We start from the raw sequence: 26222 nt of genomic DNA on the forward strand, positions 1-26222 counted from the left end.
CCCCCCCCCCCCCCAATAATAAATCACACTATTAAGAGTAGATGCCTGCTGGTAGCATTATTACCTAACATGTGTCTTGTACAGTCTAAACATGCCTGAGTCATCTGTTCACTTCAACCATCCACACCCTGGGGCCTGAGTCTGGCACAGGACACATGGGTCACAGTTCATTAGGCAAGACAGACATGGAGCACCATACACACCCGTGATGGTCAGAACCAGCTGAGGGGGTGGCCGAACAACCGTGCTGACAGACACATTGAGTACAGCAACAGTCATGCGCAGAGGTCAGGGATCCTGGCCAGTGTCCTGGGGGGCACCCAGGTATGTGTAGACAGGTGGCAGAACCATGTCCTGCAAGCTTGAGTCCGGTGGATGCAGAGAATGGGGTCATGGACAACATTGGATGCATGGGGATGGCACATGTCACAATACCCACACAGTCATGGACATCATGCCCAATACACAGTCTCAGCACACACACACAGCTTGCATCTTGCCACTCGACGCATTGACACATAGCCACAATCAGGGAATACCATGCCAGACATGCAGGATGCACCGTGCCAACACACCAGCATTGACTGAGAAGAGGCACCTTGGAGGCATAGGGACACCTTTATTAGTCATGTTTTTGGGATTGCAGAGGCAACGTGAAGTACACATGAACACATCATGTGGAGTAACATGTGGGTCCAACACTGGCACCCCCCTTCTGCAGCACAAATGCGTGATAGCCATGGAACTGGCACACAAGCGTCGGCTAACAGCTAAACACCCACAGCTGCTCACGGAGAGCCTGCCATACACCATAGATCCGCTGATGTGGAAGTCCCACGCCATGTAAAGACAATGTTAACCGTATGTGTCCGAGGGCAGTGTCACACACATTGATGCCATCATCACAATCCACTATCCCATCACTGATGACTGACAACCAGGCAGCCCATCTATTCAGGTGTACCCAGCTGCATGTCGTGTCCCATGGGGATGCCACATGTCCGCAGAGGAACCAAACCCCGACCGGGGCAGTGTGCACACATCGTGAACAACTGCCACACCCAATACACCCCAGATGCATCCCTTACCCCATGGAGACTTCCAAACGTGTCCGTGCCTGTAACGCTGAGTCAGCCCACGATGTCATGTCCATGAGGAATAGCAGTGCCACAACAATGCAACCAGCAAACGGCATGCGCAGGTACCTGGGGAAGAGAGACACACAAGAAGTCAGCCACAAAAAGCACAGCCACTTGCATGTGCATTTACTCGACACATGTATGGATGACAACATGCTAGGTCACAATTATGACTGGGGAAATACTACCATCACTGCCACCATCACTCCAGTGACACACCCACACACACCTCTGACCCATGTGCCATACATGCAGGTGGAGACACACATCACAACGCATGCCACACGGGGACCAATGCGTGCACACTCAGACCCTGGTACTCACCACTAAGCAAAGAAGTCGCGTATGAGCCGAGTCCGGATGTCCTCTTGCGGCTCCACATCCTCCACATCACTAGCCCCATTGCCAAGCCCTTCGTCCTCCACGGGTGGATGGTCCTCGTCATGTTGATTCAGGATGAGTGGCACAGCTCTTTCAACTGCCATGTTGTGCAGCATGCAGCAGACCATGAAGATCTTGCAGACCTTCGCCGGGGCATAAGGGAGTGCACCGCCGGTCTTGTGGAGGCACCGGAATCGGCTCTTCAGCATGCCAAACGTCCTCTCTATCACTCGCCTTGTCCGGCCATGGGCGGTGTTATAGCGGAGCTGGGCCGGCGTGATGGGGTTGCGGAGAGGTGTCAGCAGCCAAGGCATGTTGGGATAGCCAGCGTCCCCTACATGGGAAGCACATGGACATCGTTAGAACTGGTGAAGCGGTCGTGCTGGTCGGCTATACAGAATACAGGACAGACAGACTGTACCCACCAACAACACATGCCCGTTCGTTGCGCAGCTGCATCATCATATCAGGCATCCCGCTACGCCTCATGATGTAGGCATCGTGTGCTGATCCTGGGAAACGAGCACAGACATGTGAAATCACCATATTGGACAGACACACCACAAGGGCATTGATGGAGTGGTAGTGCTTCCGATTGCGGTACGCCACCTCCCGTGCGTGTGGTGGTACCAAACCTACATGTGTCCCATCTATGGACCCAATGACATGGGGCATCCCTCCCAGGGCATAGAATCCACGCTTGACCTCAGTCATCTGTTCAGGGGTTGGGAACTTGATGAAGTCATCCAGGTGAATCAACATGGCCTCCAAGAAATCATGCAGCACACCGCTGAACATGCTCTGGGACATGCCACCAACATGAGCTATGGTATTTTGGAAGGTACCCGTGGCAAGAAAATGTAGGGCAGCCATTACCTTCAGCTGGGGTGTCAGTGCCGTAGGATACCTGTGCTGCGGTTGCAGGTGTGGTGCCAGTCTCGCCGTCAGCTCCAGAATCAACGGTTGGGTGAAGCGGTAGAGCCGGATCCTGTCATTCTCCTGCATGGTAGCCAAGTCTGGAATTCTTCGGGCAATAGGAGGCGCTCTGCAGTAATTTGGAAGTGACAAGGAAGAGTGAGTGCACTACGAGAACAACTCATGTCTACTGAGCACATGTAAATCTGGCAATACACACATGCTACATAGGGAGTCAGGCATGTGCTACATGCCCAGGACACGTATGGATGCAAGGTGACACTCCTTCCAAGACCCAGCTACACACGGTGATTGAGAACCTCCCCATGCCACGCCATGTTAATAGCTGTGTCCCAGTGCAAGTGCACAGCCCGACGCAAGACAGGAGTGACATACGCCCACACATCAGCAGAAGTAGGATGCCGATTGCAGAGACTGGTAGCGGAACACTGGAGCCACAGGTCACATGACATTACACTAGTCCAGCCCACACACCTTGCCATGAAGGTGCACATGTCATGACTCACCACACATTCCTTGTGAGGATGCTGACATGGCCTTGTCACGCTACTCCTTGTCCCATGCATACATGTGCACCTCACATCCGATAACACATGTGGCATGGTGTGCGGAACAGTGTGCAATGACAATCTACACACAGCCACATGTTGGTTGCTGCAACGGCTGCAGCTTTTGAGGGTGCTACAACATCAACCTGATGTAAATCCCGGACACATATATGACATAGTCACATTGTGCACTGTGGGTAGTGACAAGTCATGTGTCATGACCCCTGTACCGGGCATCATGGGACACTTCCGTGTGTTGGTGTCCGTGCCATGCCAGTGACGCTCACCCCAAGTGCGCAGTCCCACATGCACACATGTCAAAGGAGTCAAGGGCATGCCTGGCACACATTGCACCCTCACACAGTACACATGTACACATCTCATCATACATCTGGTGCCTTCTCCACTCAGGAGGCATGTTCCACATCACATCCTGTGACACCTGTGCCCCACACATGTAGTAATGCACAGACGATGCCTTGATGTCCATTCCTGGACAAGTATGTCCATCCATGGACAAGTATGTCCGCCCTATTCCTACCTGTGTGTCGCCTATCACCACAGTGATGTGTAAAAACCGCCGTACTGCTGCTGAGAGGGCCTGTGCATGTTCCCAAATCACTGTGGGAGTGCTGCCGTATGTGTACCCATCGTGATGGCGAGCGTACAGGCATTTGTACGGTCCGTAGCACTACGAGTACGCATACGCGTGCAGACCCATAGTGATAGTGAGCGTACATGCGAGTGTACGGTCCGTACCACTACGGGTACGCATACGCGTGCAGACCCATAGTGATAGGGCCGTACACACGCATGTACGCTCACTATCACTATGGGTCTGCACGCGTATGCGTACTCGTAGTGCTACGGACCGTACACTCGCATGTACGCTCACTATCACTATGGGTCTGCACGCGTATGCGTACTCGTAGTGGTACGGACCGTACACTCGCATGTACGCTCACTATCACTATGGGTCTGCACGCGTATGCGTACTCGTAGTGCTACGGACCGTACACTCGCATGTACGCTCACTATCACTATGGGTCTGCACGCGTATGCGTACTCGTAGTGCTACGGACCGTACACTCGCATGTACGCTCACTATCACTATGGGTCTGCACGCGTATGCGTACTCGTAGTGCTACGGACCGTACACTCGCATGTACGCTCACTATCACTATGGGTCTGCACGCGTATGCGTACTCGTAGTGGTACGGACCGTACACTCGCATGTACGCTCACTATCACTACGAGGACGCATACGCGTGCAGACCCATAGTGATGGAGAGCGTACATGCGTGTGTACGGTCCGTAACACTACGGGTACGCATACGCGTGCAGACCCATAGTGATAGAGAGCGTACATGCGTGTGTATGGTCCGTAACACTACGGGTACGCATACGCGTGCAGACCCATAGTGATAGTGAACGTAGGCATGCATGTACGGGCCGTTGCCATGCATTTGGGGTGCCCTAGGGCCCCGAAACGCACCGTACCTGTGTGTGATGCTCCAAATTACATAGGGGACAAGTATTAAGGCCTACATGCATGCTGGTTGTCATGGAGACCAAGTTCAAATTTCGAAATTGTTCTGGAAGGTGCACAGCAGAAGTCAGTTGGAATTCTTCTACTTTGTTGCAATGTGTTTGTGGGGCTGACATCATGCAGGAGAATGAAACCGATAGAGAACCCACAGACTGCTAGGTTTGAAGGGATTGGTGGAAACATAGGATGCAAATGTGAGTGACCAATCACTCTGTACTCCTGTGCATGAGACTGGGCAGAAGGGCACATATAAGGCAGCCAGGTCCCATGAGGGAGCACTTGCCTGCACATCTTTGCATTCGTCGACCCAGCTGCTGCTACTGATTCCCTGGAACCATGTCAAGGGCTGTGGAGAGGACACAGCCATTCACCCTGGAGGAGAACATGGCTCTGCTGGATGTGATCCTCCCACAGTACTCCATGCTGTATGGGCGACCAGGGTATCAGGTGAGTGCATAGGCCACTGCCACAGACTGTCCCTATGTTGTGACTGTGACTTCTGCCATTGCGTCCAGGTGTAACACACATGCCATGTACTGTCGGGGGGGTCCCAGGGGGGGGGTGCCAGATGTCTCCCAGCAGTGCCCTGAGACAGGAGGGGTGGGGGCCTATCACTCACAGCAGTGCCCTGAGACAGGAGGGGTGGGGACCTATCACTCACAGCAGTGCCCTGAGACAGGAGGGGTGGGGGCCTATCACTCACAGCAGTGCCCTGAGACAGGAGGGGTGGGGGCCTATCACTCACAGCAGTGCCCTGAGACAGGAGGGGTGGGGGCCTATCACTCACCGCAGTGCCCTGAGACAGGAGGGGTGGGTGTGATGCACAGTGTGAGCCTTGATCATTGATTGTGACATTGCCATCATTCCACCTGTGTACCCACTGTGGCACGTAATGCTTTTTCCCTCACCAGGGGATGATGTCCCTATGACAAAGATGCAATGCGTTGGCTGCATGACATGCCTTGTTGTAACCAGCTAATTTGTACCCATATGTCTCTCTGTGACATGTGGCTGGTGTATTGATGTGGTGTCACTTGTTCCTCCTCACAGGTAGGCGCCACTGCCAAGGAGCAGATCTGGCTGACCGCCGTCAGTGCCGTGAGGGGTGTGGATGGTCGGAGGCGGAGCCTGCCCCAGGTGAGGAAACGCTGGCAGGATATCCGGTGCTGGACGCGGAGGATTGCACGGCTCCTGCTGGGGGACTCACCTGAGAGCCACAAGAACCGCGGCCGCCGCCGTCTGAGCCACCTCCACAGGCGTGTGCTGCCGGTGGTCTTTCCAGACCTGGAGAGGCGCTTACAGGCGATGCAGCAGCCGGAAGGGGGTAGGTACATGCGTGTTTGTTGTGTGTCACCGGCATTTGTAAGGGCACAGTAGCATGAATTCACTGGCAGGGTTTAAAGGTGCTGTGCAGATCCTGTTTGCCCCAGTATAGCGCTGTGCCCCTGCCACCCTTCCCCTCCTTGCAATGTGTTCCCTGGTCTGTGTGTAGTCACTCCTTCACAAGGTAATGTAGGCTGGCGCTTTGTCCACGAGAGCAATGACTGTAGCATCATGTGTGGGGGTGGTGTGTAACAGGTTGTGGGACCTTGCCTGTGCACTGTCAAGTTCACTGCATGTGGGTTCCATGTCAGTTGGCACTGATGCTGACTCCAGACATGGGAGTTGGTCTCTCATGTGTCATGCCTTACAGCGCACATGTCCTATGTAGTGGCCTGTGACATGATGTGCATGAGTGTGCGATACACATAGTGCAGGGATGGTGACGTGTGTTGCAGTCATTGCCATTCAGTAGCATGTAGTTGCGTGCCCACTACTGTCCCCTGGGGCACCTTTTCCTCAGTGGTGTATGTGTCATCATTAACGTGGCCAATCTCAGTGTCTACAGCGTAGGTTGTGCTCTGTGCCATTGTCCCCTGTCACCATGTATATAGACGTGCTATTTTGTACAGGTGTCCACTGTGCAGCCTGACCTGATTGTCCTTCTTCATACTCACAGTTGCCAGTGCCTGTGTGTCTTGTTATACTCATCTGAGGATGGGCACTGGTACCTCATTATTTGTACAGGCGCACCTTGGCTGTTTGGCGTACACTCTTGCTTTTTGCCTGCCCCTGTGTGTATCACCCAGACTATGAGATGTTGGTGCCACCTGTGTCTCAACAATTTGCCTCGTGTAGGGTCTTGTTGAGGCGGGCAATGCCTATGTGTCAAATCCTGATTTCTACTTGCTGGGTCTGGGCAGTGTGTGATGTGTCTGGACACACACGCAATGTGCAGTGACCGAGTCATGTTGGGCATGTTTTCAGCATTACCTATGCAGCATGTGTCTCAAGTTCATGGATATGGTCCCTGGTCATCGGTATTTTCGCCAACGCTGTGTGGTGCAGATGCAGTGCTGAATTGTCCCCAGGGCCTGGGTGCTATGTCAGACTCCGTTTCCTGTGTTTAGCTATTGTCTCATGCTCTCCATGGTATTTCAGTGGCATGGTGGCTCAACCAACTGTGTGTTTCATGCCCTACATCGGTACCTTGTTCAGTAGATGTTAGGGATCTTCCTTTTCAGGCTATGCAATGTTACCTATGTAGATTGGACTCATGTGACAGATGTGTACAGGTGTCTGATTAATTTCTGTCTCTCCACCCTGCCCACAGCATCGTCGGGGGACACAGAGGGAGACATGGACACAGACCAGGCGGAGGGACCGAGCACCAGTGCCAGCCGTGACATCGGGGCTGGCACATCGAGTGGGACAGAGGCGGAGGAGAGTGTGGCCGAGGACCTGTCGACTGGCACATCAGACTACGAAGCTGACAGGTCCGAGGAGGATGTCTCCGAGTGGGCGGAGGCTGCACCAGCAGCTGACAGCGGAACAACACCTCGCCCCGCCCCCTTAGTTTCCATCAGCCGCCTCCCACTTGCTCGTGTCCCTTCCCAGCGTGCCCGGTCACAGCATGTCTCCTTCCTGCCAGGCACCGCACCCCCTGCCCCTGTCTCCACTGCTGCCGCCAATGCAGAGTCTGTGGACATCCAGCGGCAACTGCAGGTTGGTCAGGCTGCGATCCTTAATGTCCTCCATGCCCACGGCAAAACCCTCACCAACATCGAGGCTTTCTTGGAGGGCATTCATTCATCGCAGGCTGACCAACGCAACTTGCTGAGGTCCATCGACTCCACACTGACTGCAGCAGTGGGTCTCCTGCAGCGCGACCTCCCCCCACCTACCCCTGCCCCATCCACACTTCCCACTCCCATGCCTGTCCCACGTACACCCAGACGTCGGCATGCACCCACATCAACGGACACGGGCACCACACCAGCAGGGAAGGTCCACCCCACTCCTCCTGACACGCACACACAGGGTGAGGTAGGCACACCCACTGGGTCGGGGGGCAAACGTGTGACACGCAGCCATAGTGGGAGTCCGCATTCCACCCAGTCCACTCCCTCCAAATCCCCTCCCCTCAGCTCTCCTGGCCACATCTCCCCCAAGGACTCCTTCATGGCCGCTCTGTCCCTGAGCCCCACAGTTACACCACCACGCAAGCGGTCAAGGAGGTCCCCGGTCAGGGTGGTTGAGTCTCCCCCCCTGTCTCCACCCTCCCCCGGTGGCGCTGCGACCCATCCCTCGGACCCCCCCCCCTCCTTGGGGCATGAGGTCCCTTCGGGTGCAGGGGACTCCCTGGAGGACCTTGCAAAGGTGTGTAGTGCCATCCTGGCCTCCGCCTTTGGCACTGACCCACCCCCTGTGGTGGAGTCCTCCATCCCTGCACCCACGACGCCGCCCCTTTGCCCTGATGTCCCTGCGGTGCCTGTTGCTTCCCCCCCCCTGATGCCCTCACCAGTGTGGAAGACGATGCCATTTGACTGTGCAGGCAAGGTAGGGGACACGCATCCCACTGTGTCCCCCATCCAGCTGAGAATCATTGACTGCCCTATGGGCTTTGGGAAGATTGAACTGCCTGCGATCCACGGACATTGTGCTCATGCTGATTAAAGCTTTATTTTGTTTTCATTATCACACTACTGCTATGCTGGTATTGGTGTTGGTGGGGCTGCTACATGGTTTTTGGTGGTGTGTAAGGGTTTGGGTGTGTGGGATATGTAGTAGTGTACTGCTCATTGGTGGGACCCTGTGATCTGTGTGCCATCACAAGGTGTTGGCTAACTTTCTTTGTTCATGTAAGCAGTTACTGCATGGTGCACTTGTCCCAGGGTGTATTCCTTCCTCTGTGTACCCAGCTTTCTTCCCTGCAGGGTGTTCCCAATGTTTAGCGCAGAGCTGTGTCTACATGAGCTGTGTGTGTGACGGAGCCCTTCTACTTTGGCCATGCATGCAGGGCCATGTCTCCACCTGCAACAATCGTGGCATCCTTGGTGATCACTGTACTTGTGTGTGGAGTCTGTTGACATGAGTTCATGGGGACATGTTCCCTTGTAGCCAGTATGCATGTGGATAATTCTGGCCTCACACACATGTGTTACACCCCTCCTGTCTCAGGGCACTGGTGGGAGGACTCCACACCCACCCCTCCTGTCTCAGGGCACTGCTGGGAGGACTCTGCACACACCCCTCCTGTCTCAGGGCACTGCTGGGAGGACTCTGCACACACCCCTCCTGTCTCAGGGCACTGCTGGGAGGACTCTGCACACACCCCTCCTGTCTCAGGGCACTGCTGGGAGTGATAGGCACCCACCCCTCCTGTCTCAGGGCACTGCTGGGAGGACTCTGCACACACCCCTCCTGTCTCAGGGCACTGCTGGGAGTGATAGGCACCCACCCCTCCTGTCTCAGGGCACTGCTGGGAGGACTCTGCACACACCCCTCCTGTCTCAGGGCACTGCTGGGAGTGATAGGCACCCACCCCTCCTGTCTCAGGGCACTGCTGGGAGGAATCTGCACACACCCCTCCTGTCTCAGGGCACTGCTGGGAGTGATAGGCACCCACCCCTCCTGTCTCAGGGCACTGCTGGGAGTGATAGGCACCCACCCCTCCTGTCTCAGGGCACTGCTGGGAGGACTCTGCACACACCCCTCCTGTCTCAGGGCACAGCTGGGAGGACTCCACACCCACCCCTCCTGTCTCAGGGCACTGCTGGGTGGACTCTGCACACACACCTCCGATTTCAGGATATGTACGCTTGGCACATACACGGTGGGGGTACGCTCAATGCATTCGAGGTAAGGGTACGAGTCTACTTGCACTGGTGTGGTGGGGGTACGCTCCTTGCATACGCGGGTGAGGGTTCGAGTCGTACTTGCACTGTTGGCATGGGGGGTACGCTCCATGCATACGCGGGTGGGGGTACGGGTCGTACTTACACTGTTGGGCTGGGGGGTACGCTCCTTGCATACGCGGGTGAGGGTTCGAGTCGTACTTGCACTGTTGGCATGGGGGTACGCTCCATGCATACGCGGGTGGGGGTACGGGTCGTACTTATACTGTTGGGCTGGGGGGTACGCTCCTTGCATACGCGGGTGAGGGTTCGAGTCGTACTTGCACTGTTGGGCTGGGGGGTACGCTCCATGCATACGCGGGTGGGGGTACGGGTCGTACTTACACTGTTGGGCTGGGGGGTACGCTCCATGCATACGCGGGTGGGGGTACGGGTCGTACTTACACTGTTGGGCTGGGGGGTACGCTCCTTGCATACGCGGGTGGGGGTACGGGTCGTACTTACACTGTTGGGCTGGGGGGTACGCTCCATGCATACGCGGGTGGGGGTACGGGTCGTACTTACACTGTTGGGCTGGGGGGTACGCTCTATGCATACGCGGGTGGGGGTACGGGTCGTACTTACACTGTTGGGCTGGGGGGTACGCTCCATGCATACGCGGGTGAGGGTTCGAGTCGTACTTACACTGTTGGGCTGGGGGGTACGCTCCTTGCATACGCGGGTGAGGGTTCGAGTCGTACTTACACTGTTGGGCTGGGGGGTACGCTCCTTGCATACGCGGGTGAGGGTTCGAGTCGTACTTACACTGTTGGGCTGGGGGGTACGCTCCATGCATACGCGGGTGGGGGTAGGGTCCGTACATATCCGTCCCCACGCTATGTGATGTTTGTGCGGCCCGTACCCAGGCCTTTGCCACGTGGGTGCGATCCGTCCCGCCATTGTTGGGGTGACGTGTGTGGGCGTGGTCCGACTCGTACCCACGCTCTTCAGGCGTGGGTACGGGACGTACCTGTCTGGTTGTGTTGCCGGTTCGCGTGGTGACGGACTTCCGTTGTGGCGGTCGCTGGCTTATCAGGACACGCCCCCACCCCCTCGTGGTGACCAGGGCATGGGAGTCAGGTATGTCCAGGCCATGTGTGGTGTGTGACTTATGTGGTTGTTTTGTGGCCTGCCCTGGTCCTGCCACCCCCACCCCACCCCACTTTCCCCCCTCCCTTAGTTATTCTGACCTTCTGCGGCATCTGCGTCGTAACCTGTAGAGGAGGTGGACTGCTATGAGGGCAGGGATGACTCGTAGGTTCGGGTCCATGTCTGTCCGTCGCGTACTGGTACTCCTTGCTCGCGTCGTCCTGTCGCGTACGGGTCCTCCTTGATCGCGTCGTCCTGTCGCGTACGGGTCCTCCTTGGTGGCGTCGTCCTGTGTGTCCGTCACGTACTGGTCCTCCTTGTTCGCGTCGTCGTCTGTCCGTCGCGTACTGGTAGTCCTTGTTCGCGTCGTCCTGATTTCCCGGCAGTTTTTGGCTGCCGCAAAATATTCACCGTGCGGGGTGACGTCGGTGCGAATCGTGATTCCTGGGTCGTGAATGGCTGGCTGCGAGCGTCCCGACGTCAGGTCGGCGCTTTCCCGGATCGCATTGGTAGGTGTTTTTTTGTTCGGTCGGGCTTTTTTACGATTCGTACGGTAATGGTGTACCCGTGCGAATCGTAATTCCTTGTTTGTGAAAATTGACGACCGGGTACGCGTCGGGCGGAGATTGTGCTCCGTCCGACGGTTCGTACCCGGTTTTTGCAGGATCGTGATCGGCACCTTACTCTAACTTATTCATATAAAAAGTGAATAACCACAGACTCTGGAAATTTTTTAATCTTTATCTAAATTAAATGCATGTGAACCACTTCAAAAATACAGTACAATCACCATCATTCATATGAGAGAAAATTCAATTGATTAATCATCAAACACATACTTCGAACACATGCAGTGATCAATACTTTGAAAGGGAGAGGACAGAGAGAAAGAACATCTACAAGTAACGTGACATTATAGTTACCAAGATGGTGTGAAGACCAACCCCCTGGCAAGGAGCTGGTAAGGGTCCCCCGGGATAGATCAGGCGACTGTTACAACAACCTGAGTTCTGTAGCCACAGTTCCTTTGTCAACTGTTAATTGGCAGTATACATTTGTATTTGTATGAAAATGGACACACGAAAAAAACTCAATAAAAATATTTACAAAAAAAAAGAAAATGGACACACGGAAGAAACAGTTTTTGACCTCATTGATACTTCTACCTTTGGTGTCATACTAGGAGTTCCATGGTTAGAACAACACAACCCTAGAATAGATTGGGTTAAACGGACAGTGACTTTGGACTCAATACATTGCAGAAATCATTGTTACCAGGATATTCAAGACCCGATACTCCCTTTGTTCTGTTCTGCAGTAGAATCAGCCGTTCCTCAGTTACCCACAGATTACCAAGACTTCTCTGACGTTTTTGACCCAGTCCAAGCGACAAAATTACCACCTCACAGGGTTTATGACTGCAGAATAGATCTAATTCCCGGTGCGGTCTTACCCTGTAACACAATTTTCGCCCTGACTGAGCCAGAAAATCAATATCTAAAAACCTATCTAGAAGAACTCTTAGAAAAAGGTTTTATACGACATTCCACATCACTAGTCTCCTCGCCACTCTTTTTCGTGTCCAAAAATTCTGGCTCTTTGAGAGCGTGCATAGATTATCGCGCAGTAAATAAGGCAACAATCAAGAATCGTTACCCTCTTCCTCTGATACAAGTTTTGCTAAATCAAGTGAAGGGGTCTAGTATTTATACTAAATTGGACTTGCGCGGCTCCTACCATCTGGTCTGTGTTAAAGAAGGTGATGAGTGGAAGACCGCATTTCGTACAAAGTATGGTCTATTTGAATATACAGTGATGCCTTTCGGCCTCTGCAATGCCCCGGCCGCATTCCAGTACTTCATTAATGAAGTACTGCATGATCTACTGGATGTTTGTGTCATTGTATATATAGATGACATACAAATTTTTTCTAAAACAGACTAGGAACATCCCCAACATGTCCATTCCGTGTTGCAAAGGTTAAAGGACAACTCCTTGTATGTGAAACTTGAAAAATATGTTTTTCATACCAAAAAAGTAGAGTTCTTAGGATATTGGCTTTCCCCCGAAGGTATAACCATGGATCTAAAAAAGGTGGACGCAATATTAAATTGGCCCACACCATCTTCAATAAAAGATACTCAACGAGTTTTGGGCTTTGCCAATTTTTATTGGCGTTTTATCTCTAACTTCTCTGACATTGTAACACCAATCACACAACTACTTCGAAAAGGTGTAAAATTTCAATGGAATTCAGATGCTGAAAAGGCCTTTTCAAAATGCAAGCAAGCCTTTACTTCCGCGCCAATTCTGATCCTTCCAGATCCTGACAGACAATTTTTTGTTGAAGCAGACGCTTGTCAAACAGCCTTAGGATGGGTCTTAATGCAAAAAGATGTAACAACTGGACACCTACATCCCATCGCTTTTTATTCTCGCAAGCTGTTGGCAGCAGAACAAAATTACACTATTGCTGAAAGAGACTTGTTGGCAATTAAGGCAGTATTTCTCGAATGAAGACATCACTTATTGGGTGCCAAACATACCATCACCATATTTTCAGGTCACAAGAACATACAGTTTTTTACCACAGTTAAGGCTTTAACTCCCAGACAGATGCGCTGGTTATTATTTTTTAGTGAGTTCGACTTTATAATCACATATCGCCCTGGACAGAAACAACTGCTGTCAGATACACTTTCAAGATTAGTTTGTGATAAAAAACCTGAAGATGGAATGAAAGTTCAGAGTATTATTGCATCTGAAAAGGTAATAGCATTCACACAAGCAGATACCTTTCTAACACAATTAAAACAGAGCACTCAGACACTGAATCAACAAGAGTGGCTTTCATAAAAATCAAATTTCATACATGAAGGATATTTTTTCCACAACAAGAAACTATTCGTTCCTCCAGGAGAATTAAGACAACAGATCATAGAATGGAATCATGATTCCTGCTTGGCAGGGCATCCAGGAATACATAAGACCTTGGAGCTATGTCAGAGACATTTTTGGTGGAACAATATCAGTCAGGAGATCCAACAGTACATTAAATCATGTCCAGTGTGTGCTCGACAGAAGTCCTCCCATCAGTCTCCCGTGGGACCCTTGCAACCATTGCCCATACCCCCGTTTCCTTGGCATACCATTAGTCTAGACTTCATCACAGATTTACCTAACTGTCATAATTTCACTGTAATCCTAGTAGTAGTTGACTAGCTCTCTAAAATGTGGCATTTCATTCCATTAAACAAACTACCAAATGAAATTGAGATAAGTGAAATTTTTATAGATCACATAGTAAGACTACATGGCCTTCCCTGTAAAATTGTTTCCGACAGAGGCCCCCAATCTGTCTTTAAATTTTGGGGTCAGCTATGTAAAAATTTAGGAATAGAAATAGCACTGTCCCTTGACCCCACACTTAGATATGACCGCAACCTGGGCCCACCCCTGCAACGGCTTAAAAGTGACATCGTACATTGGAAGTCACTCCCGATCTCTCTATTAGGCAAGGCTGCCTTGTTTAAAATGATGTCCTTGCCCCATTTCCTTTATGCATTACAAAATGCCGCGGACCCTGTCCCTAACTCGTATTTTAGAGAAATAGAAGGACTCCAGAGGGACCTCCTATGGTGTGGAAGACCACGCATCGCCTTGCCAAAACTCACTCTTAGTTGGTATGACGGTGGAATCGGGCTACCAGACATCAGAAAATATTACTGGGCTGCTCACCTCACAGCTATAAATCACGGCACCTATGGCCCCCCTGATGCTCCGGGGTTCCGGATGGACCGCTGGATCCTCCCTAACGGGGCCTATACCCGAGCTCTGTATTCCAAGCCTTACAAATACCCATTGACGGGGCCCACTAAACACACAGTCAAGATCTGGCACGTTGCAACACAATCTCTAGGCTGGAACAATAGACTAACGCTTGCCACCCCACTTTGGGACTCACAAAAGCTAGGATATTTGGGGAACACCAAAGGTTTTAACAAATGGGACCTGATCGGCATTTCCAGTATTGAAGATCTGTGGGGTGCAGAGGGAGTAAAGCCGTTCCGCGTTCTTCAGAGTCAGTATTCATTGGCGGACTCTGAGTTGTTTAGATATCTTCAGGTCCGACATGCACTGCAGTCTGCAATAACTAGTGACGCCTCCTTACCGGACAGCTCCCCATTAGAGGACAGACTTCTAGATGGGCACATGCCTGAACGGGCTATATCCCTGACATATAGGAAGCTTATCAACAATATGAGCGACCCCCTGACCTTGTTGCGAGAGAAATGGACAGAAGACGGTATTGAATTAGACGACGAAGGATGGCAGGAGGCGATTTCATCCCCTAAAACAGTCGCAATATCAGCGCGGCTCCGGTTGGTGCAACTTGACATTTTGCACAGAATATATGTGACGGGGCCCCAACTGGTACACATGGGGGGCCAGACGGATGGGTCTTGCAGACGGGGGTGCACACAACCAGGCATTTTCATGCACACTTTATGGCACTGTAGGCTAATTCAGGACTACTGGCGTAAGATACACAAAATCATGACTGACACTCTAGAAATTGAGATCCAACCAGAAGCTCCCAGATGCCTCCTTAATATCTGGGAACCAACGGACCTGAACAATTACGCCATGCAATGGGTCACACTCGGTTGCATGATAGCCAAAAGGAATATCGCACAGCTCTGGGGGGCTTCAAATACACCCAAAATTGCGTACTGGAAAAAAGACCTTGATTGGTGCATGCAGCGGGAGAAATCAGTCTACACTGCTCGGGGCTGCCCCCGTAAGTGGTCCAAAGTATGGGCCCCTTGGAACGCATATCGTGGTAACATATGTACCCCACCCCCCCCCCCCGCCCCCCCCCGATTGCTAGAGGAAGATGTCTCCTTCACCGTGTAATTCCTACTGCATAAATTTAATGTATTCTGAATAACTTCTGTTTTGCTGTCACCTTTGCTATGATTCTGTGATACTGTGCCATGTTGTCGAATCAGTTTTAATAAAAAGATTTACAAAAAAAAAAGAAATAGCACTATCCTCTGCTTTTCACCCACAGATTGACGGACAGACGGAAAAACTAAATCAGTACCTAGAACAAAGTCTAAGTTGTCTAACGTCAACAGGGTCAACTAGCTGGGATGAGATTTTACCATTAGCTGAATTCTCGTACAATAATAGTTTTCACGCATCCATAGGTTGTTCGCCCTTTTTTTTGTACTACTGGTATACACCCACGTTCCCTTCCAACTATCTCTCCAGACTCTACAAAAACAGTACCTGCAGTTGTGGAACGGTTGCACAAATTACAAAACAGGCCAAGCAAAGTTTAGCCAAGCATAAACTAAAGAGGAAACTGATAGTTGAAAAACATAGAAATCCAACATCACCTTATCAGATAAGGGACCTTGTCTGGCTCTCAACTAGGAATATTCAAATGGATGGTCCAAAGAAATTAAAACCGAGATATATTGGGCCTTATCCAATTGATAAAATTAAAAATCCCGTTTCCATTAGATTGATTTTACCTAAAGAATTTGCTATTCATCCTGTGTTTCATGTTTCCTTTCTCAAGCCACAAGATCCCTCCACTCAACAAGATGACCCACCTCCACCAGTGGTTGTGGGAGACCACGTTGAATATGAGGTTAAGCGCATATTAGATTCCAAACGAATACGTGGACGTCTATATTACCTCATTGACTGGAAAGGCTATGACACTTCCGAACGCTCATGGGAACCAGAAAACCATGTTACTGCCCCACACCTCATCAGGTCTTTCCATGCCTTACATCCAGATAAACCCCGCCCTGTGAGAAGATCTTTGAGGGGGGGGAGGGACTGTTACGAAAAACTGAGTTCTGAAGCCACAGTCCCTTTGTCAACTGTTAATTGGCAGTATACATTTGTATGTTTCACGTTGCATTATTGTTCATGATGGCGCACTGGATGATGGTTTAATTACACATTGCTCTTCGCATTTCTTTGAAACACTATAAGTAACTGCTAGAACAAACTATTCGATTTGTAGTTACCAATGCTTGTTTGTTTTAAACGAACTATCAAGTCTGCAATTATTCCATTGTTCAAAGCTCATGCTTTACACGTGTTAACCGTTCAGGTTGCTCCGCGTGCCATGCTGTACACGTGTTAACCGATCTGACTGCTCTGCGCGCTATGCAAATCAAGGCACACCCTAGGACATGTTGAAAGCACCTTCGTATTTGCATACGCAATACTATTTAAACCCCACCGCCTTGTCCCGATGCTTCGCTTCCCGAGAGAAGAATCTTACCTGACTCCGCTTCAATCCCTCGATCCTCCCCTGGATTCCTGCTCGTGTGCATCGCTCCGTGTTGGTCCCTGACTTCCTCGAGGGTGCTTCAGACTTGGAGATCCGGCTGGGTCCCCTTCCGCTCCTTGATTTCCGGTGACCTGAAAGAAGACGAACAGACAGTCAACAACCGGTTGCCTAGCAACCCTTTGTGGAACTTGGTAACCTTTAGCTTTAGAAAATCCTTATTACGGTAAGAGCTCTTACTTTATTTTTTGAAAGACAAACAAGCCAGCAAGCTTTTGATCTTATAAACCTGCGCAGAAACCCAAGTGAAATCTTTACAAACACGGATGTGTTTAACAAGAAAAGAACACAGCATATTAATAAAAAGACTTTGTGTGAGAAGTTGGCCTGGCATATGCTGTTCCTAGTTATAGGGACACCTTGCACCAGTCCAATTCGACTCTTATTGATGATAGGTTTAAGACAACCTTTAAAGAAAGCTATCCTAGTGGTAGCTGTGGAGAGCAGCCTTCAGTCTAAGTCTTGAAGGAGTGTTAAGCTTATTGTTTTACCATAATAACCTCTTGAATAACCAAATGAAAGAGTAGCCCACACAGGTATATATATAAAATATATGTATTTATTCTAGACAGAATCCCACAGTCACTTTATGAGGCTAGTGGCAAAGTTACAATTCAAACAAGCACTTATAAACACAATAAATAGCACAGGAATCACAGGGCCCCAGGGGGGGACCAAACCATATATAAAAAAAAGTGGTATAAGAACCACGACAAGGGGACCCACGGGAGGCGCGTGCAGTGGAAATAGCTGCTATCGGGTTCTCTATTATAGTCTAGGGAGAATGTCGTGGTTGAAATTACACAGATTAAAGTCACTTCTAGCAGGAGTACAAAGTTAAAACTTTAGACTTAAGCTTTTGAGGAGCCCACTACCATGAGAGTACCGAGGTACCACTGTTACCTGCCCCAGGGAAGCCGGGTGCATAGGTCGATTCTGGTGTCGGGTCGCGGGCTGATTTTCTATAGGAAAATGTTCAAAAGTGCTGCTAGCCAAAAGCGTCGATGATACTGTGAAGATCAAAGATGTGAAGATTGTAGAGAAGAACCTGAAAGCAGAGGGGACAGAGTCTGGGTCACGGCAAAGTGACCAGGAGGCTCAAAGCAGAGAGCCCTTCGATGTCGGGTGCTTCAGGTGCGAAGTGGTGTAGCTTGGATCTGCAGCCACGGGCTCCGGGAGGCTTCAAGGAAGGCCAGCTTCCGGAGGGCGACTGCCTCACGTCGGATGAGGGTCGCTGCGGTGTTAGTGTCCGGATTGGATCCACTAAGCCTTGGCAACCGCAACCCACAAAGAATAAACAAATCGGCTACAGTGCACACCCACGAGGTCTGGGAGAGGTCTCCTTTGGAGAGACTGTAGAGCAGGCCTGGAGCAACCAGGGAAACTCTTGATTGTCGGAATAGACCTCCGCTAGGGCCCACAAGTCGAGAGACAATGGACCGCGGGAGGCGGCAATTTGGAGTGCGTAAAAGGGCACCCACGAGCCACCGGAGGGGGCTAGGGCGCTGGTCTTTGGCACAATTGCTGTAGAGTGGTTGGCTCAAAAACGGGCCAAAGCACAACTTCCCTACTGGTCAGGGTCGTGTGCTACACAAGAGGTGGCCGGTGTCCTAGGTTATTGGGGATCTCGGCACCCACGCGGTCCACGGTGCCCAAACTCGTTGAGCACACTCACTGGCCTCTGGGATGCGCTGGAAACCCACCTCAAGGGTGCTGGAAGTTGTCGAAGTCCGTAGGAGCAGCGCGGTTCCAACCGGGTCACTTGCAGTGTTTCAGGTGCCTGCCAAGCAGGGGGATAACTCCTTTATCCCAAGGGAGATTCCTTCCGTCAGCTGGGCAGCAGCAAGTCGAAGGTCAAGACTGTAAAGTTCAAGATTAATCTGAGGCTCTGGGGCCACGTTATTCACCTTTATCCCCAAGATTAGGGGAGTGTCCAGAGTAGCGTCCACCAATGAGTGGTGAGGCGGGAAAGGGTGGGTACACCCTCTCCCCTTTGTGTTTTTCCCGCCTGGGCGAGGGGCAGGATGCCCCTGAACCGGTTCCAAGCGGTGTATGCAGAATGAGGGCTCTGCAGCTGCCTACGTGCAACTCTGAAAGGACATTTGGTGCACCCACCCTGTTCCAATCCACATTATCCTGTCTGGGGAGATGCTAGCACCTCCCTGCCACAGGAGCCCTATTGTCCAGCTGGCGAGGCTGGGGTTTTCCCCAGCAACAGCCAGCCAGAGTCGTGTGGGTGGCGGGTAGTAGCCATTTTGTACTACATGTGCACTTTTAAATTGGTGTCTCAATTCTGCCGCTTTTCCCATATCGCCCCTCTAGCAGGGGGGGATCGTACCCTCATGCCCATGGCTGGACTGGGGGTATGATTCCTACATGTTTGACACCAAACACGATATGGTTCTGTGTAGCCATTCTCAAGTTATCACGTTATCGCGATAGACTTATAATGCGGTTAAGAGTATATGGTATGGCTACACTACAAACAACCCAGCAATGATTTTACGAAGGTTGCAGGGAGGTCCTACTCATGTAGGGGTCCCCCCTCACACATACCTCAGCACCCTGCCTTGTAGGATTAGCAAGGCCTGCCATAGGGGTGACCCATGAGAGTACATGTGTTGTAATGGGGTGGGATATAGGCTACCTATATCCCTGTAAGGGGTGCTAGCACCACCTTACCCAGACTACAGTAGTGGTCTGGTGGTGTCAGTTTGTATGGCTGTCCCAGGGTGGCACAATAAGTGCTGCTGCCCTGGTAGGCCTACTGAGGGACCCATGCCATGGGTACCTAGGGTACCATCTACAAGGGACTGTCAGGGCATCCTCAGCATCCAATTAGTTTGTACCTAGGGTACTTCACATTAGTTTTAGGGAGAAAGCAGATAGGCTGGGGTCCTGGATAGCAGGATCCCAGCCAGACTAGTCAAAAACCACTCAAATACCAGGCAAAAAGTTGGGGGCAACCATTAGTCAGATTCCACCTTCCTACATAACCCCCCCCCCCCCCAAACGAAAGGAGATAAGGCTAACCTTGTCCGATAAGCCTTTATTTCCTGAGTGGCCATATAAGGAAGAACCTGCACTAGCATGGTTGCTCCCTGTCTCATGGTCCACTTGGGAAATCCTACCCCAAGGGGTTCTAGAGTTTCTCCAAAGTCTAGGGGAATTACCTGTATTGGTGTTTGGTACAGAGGTGGGCTGGTGGGGTGTCTGAGTCTGGAAGTGAGGCCCTATTTGGGGTGGTCTCAACCTCCTCAGGTCACTGGTCACCATGGAAGCCTTTCTGCCCATGACTGTGTCATATCTGGCCCTAAGGGTCAACCTCTGGCTGCCTACAGCTGGGGGTTGGATCCCTTTGGTTGGAATAGTGGAGGGCACTGGAAGGTTTGGGGCAACTATGCCCCAGGTTTCCCTGTGCCCAATAACATCCATATGAGGGGTACCTATACCTAGGGGTAAGGGGGATCCCTCAGTTTGTAGAGGAATATTCACCTGGCTAGAACTACTCTGCTGGGTGTCCCTAATCTGCTGATGAGGGGGTTCCTCTGGGCAGGGGCCCCTTAAGGGTCCACTGACCTCTGCAGCCCTGGGCTGACTGAGGCAGGGTAGAGAGGGGCAGGATACCTGCTCCAGACTGGGTACCGCCTTGGAAGGATCCCCTGCCATCAGAGAGGTGGCCAGGCCAGGCCTGTCCACTTCTGGGGCAGTTACTTCACAAGGGGCAGGATCAGTTCCCTGAGAAACTTGACCCTTACCTTTAGTCTGGTGGGGGGAGGACTGTTCCTCTTCCCCTATGCTCTCTGTTTGGGTGGGGTGATCCATAGTTTCAGGCTTCACTCTTTTTACTTTCTCCTGGGGTGGAGGTGAGGCCTTTAAGGTCTCATCCACTCTCTCAGGGATGCCTACCATTTTCAAGTGGGCCTTGTGGTCTACCTTAGCCCAGGCTGAGATTTCCAGATCATTCCCCAGTAGACAATCTACAGGCAAGGTTGGGGACACTGCCACTCTCTTTGGGCCAGTGACCCCTCCGCAGCTGAGATTTACCACTGCCATGGGATGGTCTGTCCTAATTCCATCTATGTTGGTCACCTGGTAGCTAAACCCAGGTAAAAGCTGTTCTAGGGGCACTAGCCTCTTGGTCACCATGGTGACACTGACCCCTGTGTCCTTGTAGGCCACAGCCTTCTGACCATTGATCATGGGCTCTTGTCTGTACCTGCCCAAGATATTGGGATCCATGGTAAAGTTGGCAAACCCCATGCCACCATCACATACTAGAGTTGCTTGTGTAGGGGACCTGGTTAGGCCAGAGTCCACCTGAGTTCCCCAAGAAAGCCCAACAAAATATTTGGGTGCACTCCCACCACCTGGGGGATTACTACTAGTAGTAACAGGAGGTGTTGGAGCTGCAATGGGAGGAACATTTTCTTTATTGCCATTCTTTGGACAGCTTGATTCAGTTTTCCAGTGGCCAGGTTGCTTACACACATGGCAATATGGTTTCTTGTTAGAAGGGGAAGGATTTTGGGACCCACCCCCAGCACTGGGTTTTTGGGGCCCTTCAGAGGACTTTTCTGTTTTATTATCCCCACCTTTCTCTTTGGGCTTGGTAGAATCTTTCTTCTGGTCACCACCTTGGTTCTTGGGCCTGATCCTGGTTCTGACCCATTTGTCTGCCTTCTTTCCCAATTCTTGGGGAGAGGTCAGATCAGAGTCCACCAGGTGCTGGTGTAAGAGTTGGTTCTGACAATTATTAAGAATCTGCTCCCTCATTATGAGATTATACAATCCTTGGTAATCATTTACTTTACTGCCATTTAACCAACCTTCCAATGCCTTGGTAGCACAATCAACAAAGTCTACCCAATCTTGATTCTGTGCTTTTTGGGTGTCTCTGAACTTAAGTCTGTATTGATCAGTGGTTAAGCCAAACCCATCTATTAAAGCATCTCTCAAGATATAGTAATCATCAGCATCCTCTTCTCTTACAGAGAGGAGCTTATCTCTACCTTTGTCTGCAAAGGAGAGCCACAGGATTGCTGCCCACTGCTCTACTGGGACCCTTTGTACTTTACAGGCCCTCTCAAGAGCAGAGATCCATTTGTGGATGTCATCCCCTGTCTTATAGGGGGGCACAATCTTGTGGAGGTTCCTATTGTCAGGGACTTTCTCTCTAACTCTTGGGGTTGCATTACTGCCACCAGGGGTCTCTAGACCCCACCTTCTTGATGCTTTCTGAAGCTCCAGGGACTCCCTGTCCAATGCTAACTGTTCTCTCCTGAGCTGTAGTTTTGCCTGCTCAAACTGGATCAGTCTGCATTTCCTCTCTTGGGAGGATTCTCTCCTCTGAGGAGAGGCAGAGGTCCTTTTGGATCTCCTAGAATGGTGGAACCCACTGAGGGGGATCTGTTCCTTCTACTTGGATCCACCACTCTCCCTTTAGGGATGGAGAGAGTGCCTTTTGGGCCATCACCACCATGTTGTGAGTGGTCTGGTTCTTCCAGGTCAGGATCATCATCCTCTTCCTGCTCCTCATCAGAGTCCTCTCTAGGAGGGTCCTCTTCTGAGGGGTGCCCACCCAAACTATCTACCCCATCAGACCCTAAAGTCTGCTTAAAGTTTGCTATGAGCAGGATTTCCCTGAGGCGTTGAGTATTGGCACCTTTGTTTGTCTTAAGTTTCCTAGAGGTGCACATCTCCCTAAGATCAGCAAAGGAGAGATCATATTTGTCGACTGGAACCCTTTGGGGTCCTTCCAGAGCCTTATGGGCACCTGAACCTAAAGACATTTCTAGTGTAGTGATAGTGGTGTATCTACCTACTCTAGGTGTGGCCTACTAAACCCTTTCTTGAGTTGTAGTCAAGGTGTGCTAAACCCTCTACACACAACTCCTAAGTTCAGTAGAACTTATTGTATTCTAGCTTGAATTTATATGTACCTTTGGTACCAAGTGGCTTTCACTTTAGAAATTCAATTTGTTATCTGGTAAAACAATGGCAAGCTTGAATCCCACCGCTGCCACCAATGTGAGAAGTTGGCTTGGCATATGCTGTTCCAATTCGTCTCTTATTGATGATAGGTTTAAGACAACCTTTAAAGAAAGCTATCCTAGTGGTAGCTGTGGAGAGCAGCCTTCAGGCTAAGTCTTGAAGGAGTGTTAAGCTTATTGTTTTACCATAAAAACCTCTTGAATAACCAAATGAAAGAGTAGCCCACACAGGTATATATATAAAATATATGTATTTATTCTAGACAGAATCCCACAGTCTCTTTATGAGGCTAGTGGCAAAGTTACAATTCAAACAAGCATTTATAAACACAATAAATAGCACAGGAATCACAGGGCCCCGGGGGGGACCAAACCATATATAAAAAAAGTGGTATAAGAACCACGACAATTCTACAGACAATGCCTAGGGCATTTAGGATCGCTGGCCCCTTAAGAATCCACCCCAGGTTATGAGGAAGGGGACCCACGGGAGGCGCGTGCAGTGGAAATAGCTGCTATCGGGATCTCTATTATAGTCTATGGAGAATGTCGCGGTTGAAATTACACAGATTAAAGTCACTTCTAGCAGGAGTACAAAGTTAAAACTTTAGACATAAGCTTTTGAGGAGCCCACTACCACGAGAGTACCGAGGTACCACTGTTACCTGCCCCAGGGAAGCCGGGTGCATAGGTCGATTCTGGTGTCGGGTCGCGGGCTGATTTTCTATAGGAAAATGTTCAAAAGTGCTGCTAGCCAAAAGCGTCGATGATACTGTGAAGATCAAAGATGTGAAGATTGTAGAGAAGAACCTGAAAGCAGAGGGGACAGAGTCTGGGTCACGGCAAAGTGACCAGGAGGCTCAAAGCAGAGAGCCCTTCGATGTCGGGTGCTTCAGGTGCGAAGTGGTGTAGCTTGGATCTGCAGCCACGGGCTCCGGGAGGCTTCAAGGAAGGCCAGCTTCCGGAGGGCAACTGCCCCACGTTGGATGAGGGTCGCTGCGGTGTTAGTGTCCGGATTGGATCCACTAAGCCTTGGCAACCGCAACCCACAAAGAATAAACAAATCGGCTACAGTGCACACCCACGAGGTCTGGGAGAGTTCTCCTTTGGAGAGACTGTAGAGCAGGCCTGGAGCAACCAGGGAAACTCTTGATTGTCGGAATAGACCTCCGCTAGGGCCCACAAGTCGAGAGACAAGGGACCGCGGGAGGCGGCAATTTGGAGTGCGTAAAAGGGCACCCACGAGCCACCGGAGGGGGCTAGGGCGCTGGTCTTTGGCACAATTGCTGTAGAGTGGTTGGCTCAAAAACGGGCCAAAGCACAACTTCCCCACTTGTCAGGGTCGTGTGCTACGCAAGAGGTGGCCGGTGTCCTGGGGTATTGGGGATCTCGGCACCCACGCGGTCCACGGTGCCCAAACTTGTTGAGCACACTCACTGGCCTCTGGGATGCGCTGGAAACCCACCTCAAGGGTGCTGGAGGTCGTCGAAGTCCGTAGGAGCAGCGAGGTTCCAACCGGGTCACTTGCAGTGTTTCAGGTGCCTGCCAAGCAGGGGGATAACTCCTTTATCCCAAGGGAGATTTCTTCTGTCAACTGGGCAGCAGCAAGTCGAAGGTCAAGACTGTAAAGTTCAAGATTAATCTGAGGCTCTGGGGCCACGTTATTCACCTTTATCCCCAAGATTAGGGGAGTGTCCAGAGTAGCGTCCACCAATGAGTGGTGAGGCGGGAAAGGGTGGCTACACCCTCTCCCCTTTATATTTTTCCCACCTGGGCAAGGGGCAGGATGCCCCTGAACCGGTTCCAAGCGGTGTATGCAGAATGAGGGCTCTGCAGCTGCCTACATGCAACTCTGAAAGGACATTTGGTGCACCCACCCTGTTCCAATCCACATTATCCTGTCTGAGGAGATGCTAGCACCTCCCTGCCACAACAGCCCTATTGTCCAGCTGGCGAGGCTGGGGTTTTCCCCAGCAACAGCCAGCCAGAGTCGTGTGGGTGGCGGGTAGTAGCCATTTTGTACTACATGTGCACTTTTAAATTGGTGTCTCAATTCTGCCGCTTTTCCCATATCGCCCCTCTAGCAGGGGGGAATCGTACCCTCATGCCCATGGCTGGACTGGGGGTATGATTCCTACATGTTTGACACCAAACACGATATGGTTCTGTGTAGCCATTCTCAAGTTATCGCGTTATCGCGATAGACTTATAATGCGGTTAAGAGTATATGGTATGGCTACACTACAAACAACCCAGCAATGATTTTACGAAGGTTGCAGGGAGGTCCTACTCATGTAGGGGTCCCCCCTCACACATACCTCAGCACCCTGCCTTGTAGGATTAGCAAGGCCTGGCCGTAGGTGTGACCCATGAGAGTACATGTGTTGTAATGGGGTGGGATATAGGCTACGTATATCCCTGTAAGGGGTGCTAGCACCACCTTACCCAGACTACAGTAGTGGTCTGGTGGTGTCAGTTTGTATGGCTGTCCCAGGGTGGCACAATAAGTGCAGCAGCCCTGGTAGGCCTACTGAGGGACCCATGCCCTGGGTACCTAGGGTACCATCTACAAGGGACTGTCAGGGCATCCTCAGCATCCAATTAGTTTGTACCTAGGGTACTTCACATTAGTTTTAGAGAGAAAGCAGATAGGCTGGGGTCCTGGATAGCAGGATCCCAGCCAGACTAGTCAAAAACCACTCAAATACCAGGCAAAAAGATGGGGGCAACCATTAGTCAGATTCCACCTTCCTACACTTTGCATATAGCTGCGTAAAAACATTGGGTTACAAGGAAAAGACTTTCATTTGAGTGATTTAGCTTTTGAACACTCAATGCCTCAGAACATTGAAGTTAATGGAACTATAATCGAGAGCAGTGTGCCCTGAAAAGATTTCAATTAAGACTTGCATTGTGAAATACTATTTTATTTGTTAGATGTTCTTTCTTTTCATGGAATCTTTTGCACTACAGTCATGCTAACAATTAGGTATGT

The 26222-nt window shown here is 51.0% G+C and overlaps 1 long non-coding RNA gene across 1 annotated transcript in view; it reads right to left on the reverse strand.

The window, feature by feature from the left end:
- The window catches only part of LOC146811406 (uncharacterized), a 412632-nt gene that overhangs the window by 109628 nt on the left and 276782 nt on the right, over nucleotides 1–26222 (reverse strand). Inside the window, exon 3 of the long non-coding RNA XR_014965820.1 lies at nucleotides 17169–17308. This is a non-coding gene — a long non-coding RNA (uncharacterized LOC146811406). The remainder of the gene's footprint in view (nucleotides 1–17168; nucleotides 17309–26222) is intronic.

The sequence above is a fragment of the Triturus cristatus genome, chromosome 7 (assembly GCF_964204655.1).
Source record: "Triturus cristatus chromosome 7, aTriCri1.1, whole genome shotgun sequence".
Classification (NCBI taxonomy): domain Eukaryota; kingdom Metazoa; phylum Chordata; class Amphibia; order Caudata; family Salamandridae; genus Triturus; species Triturus cristatus.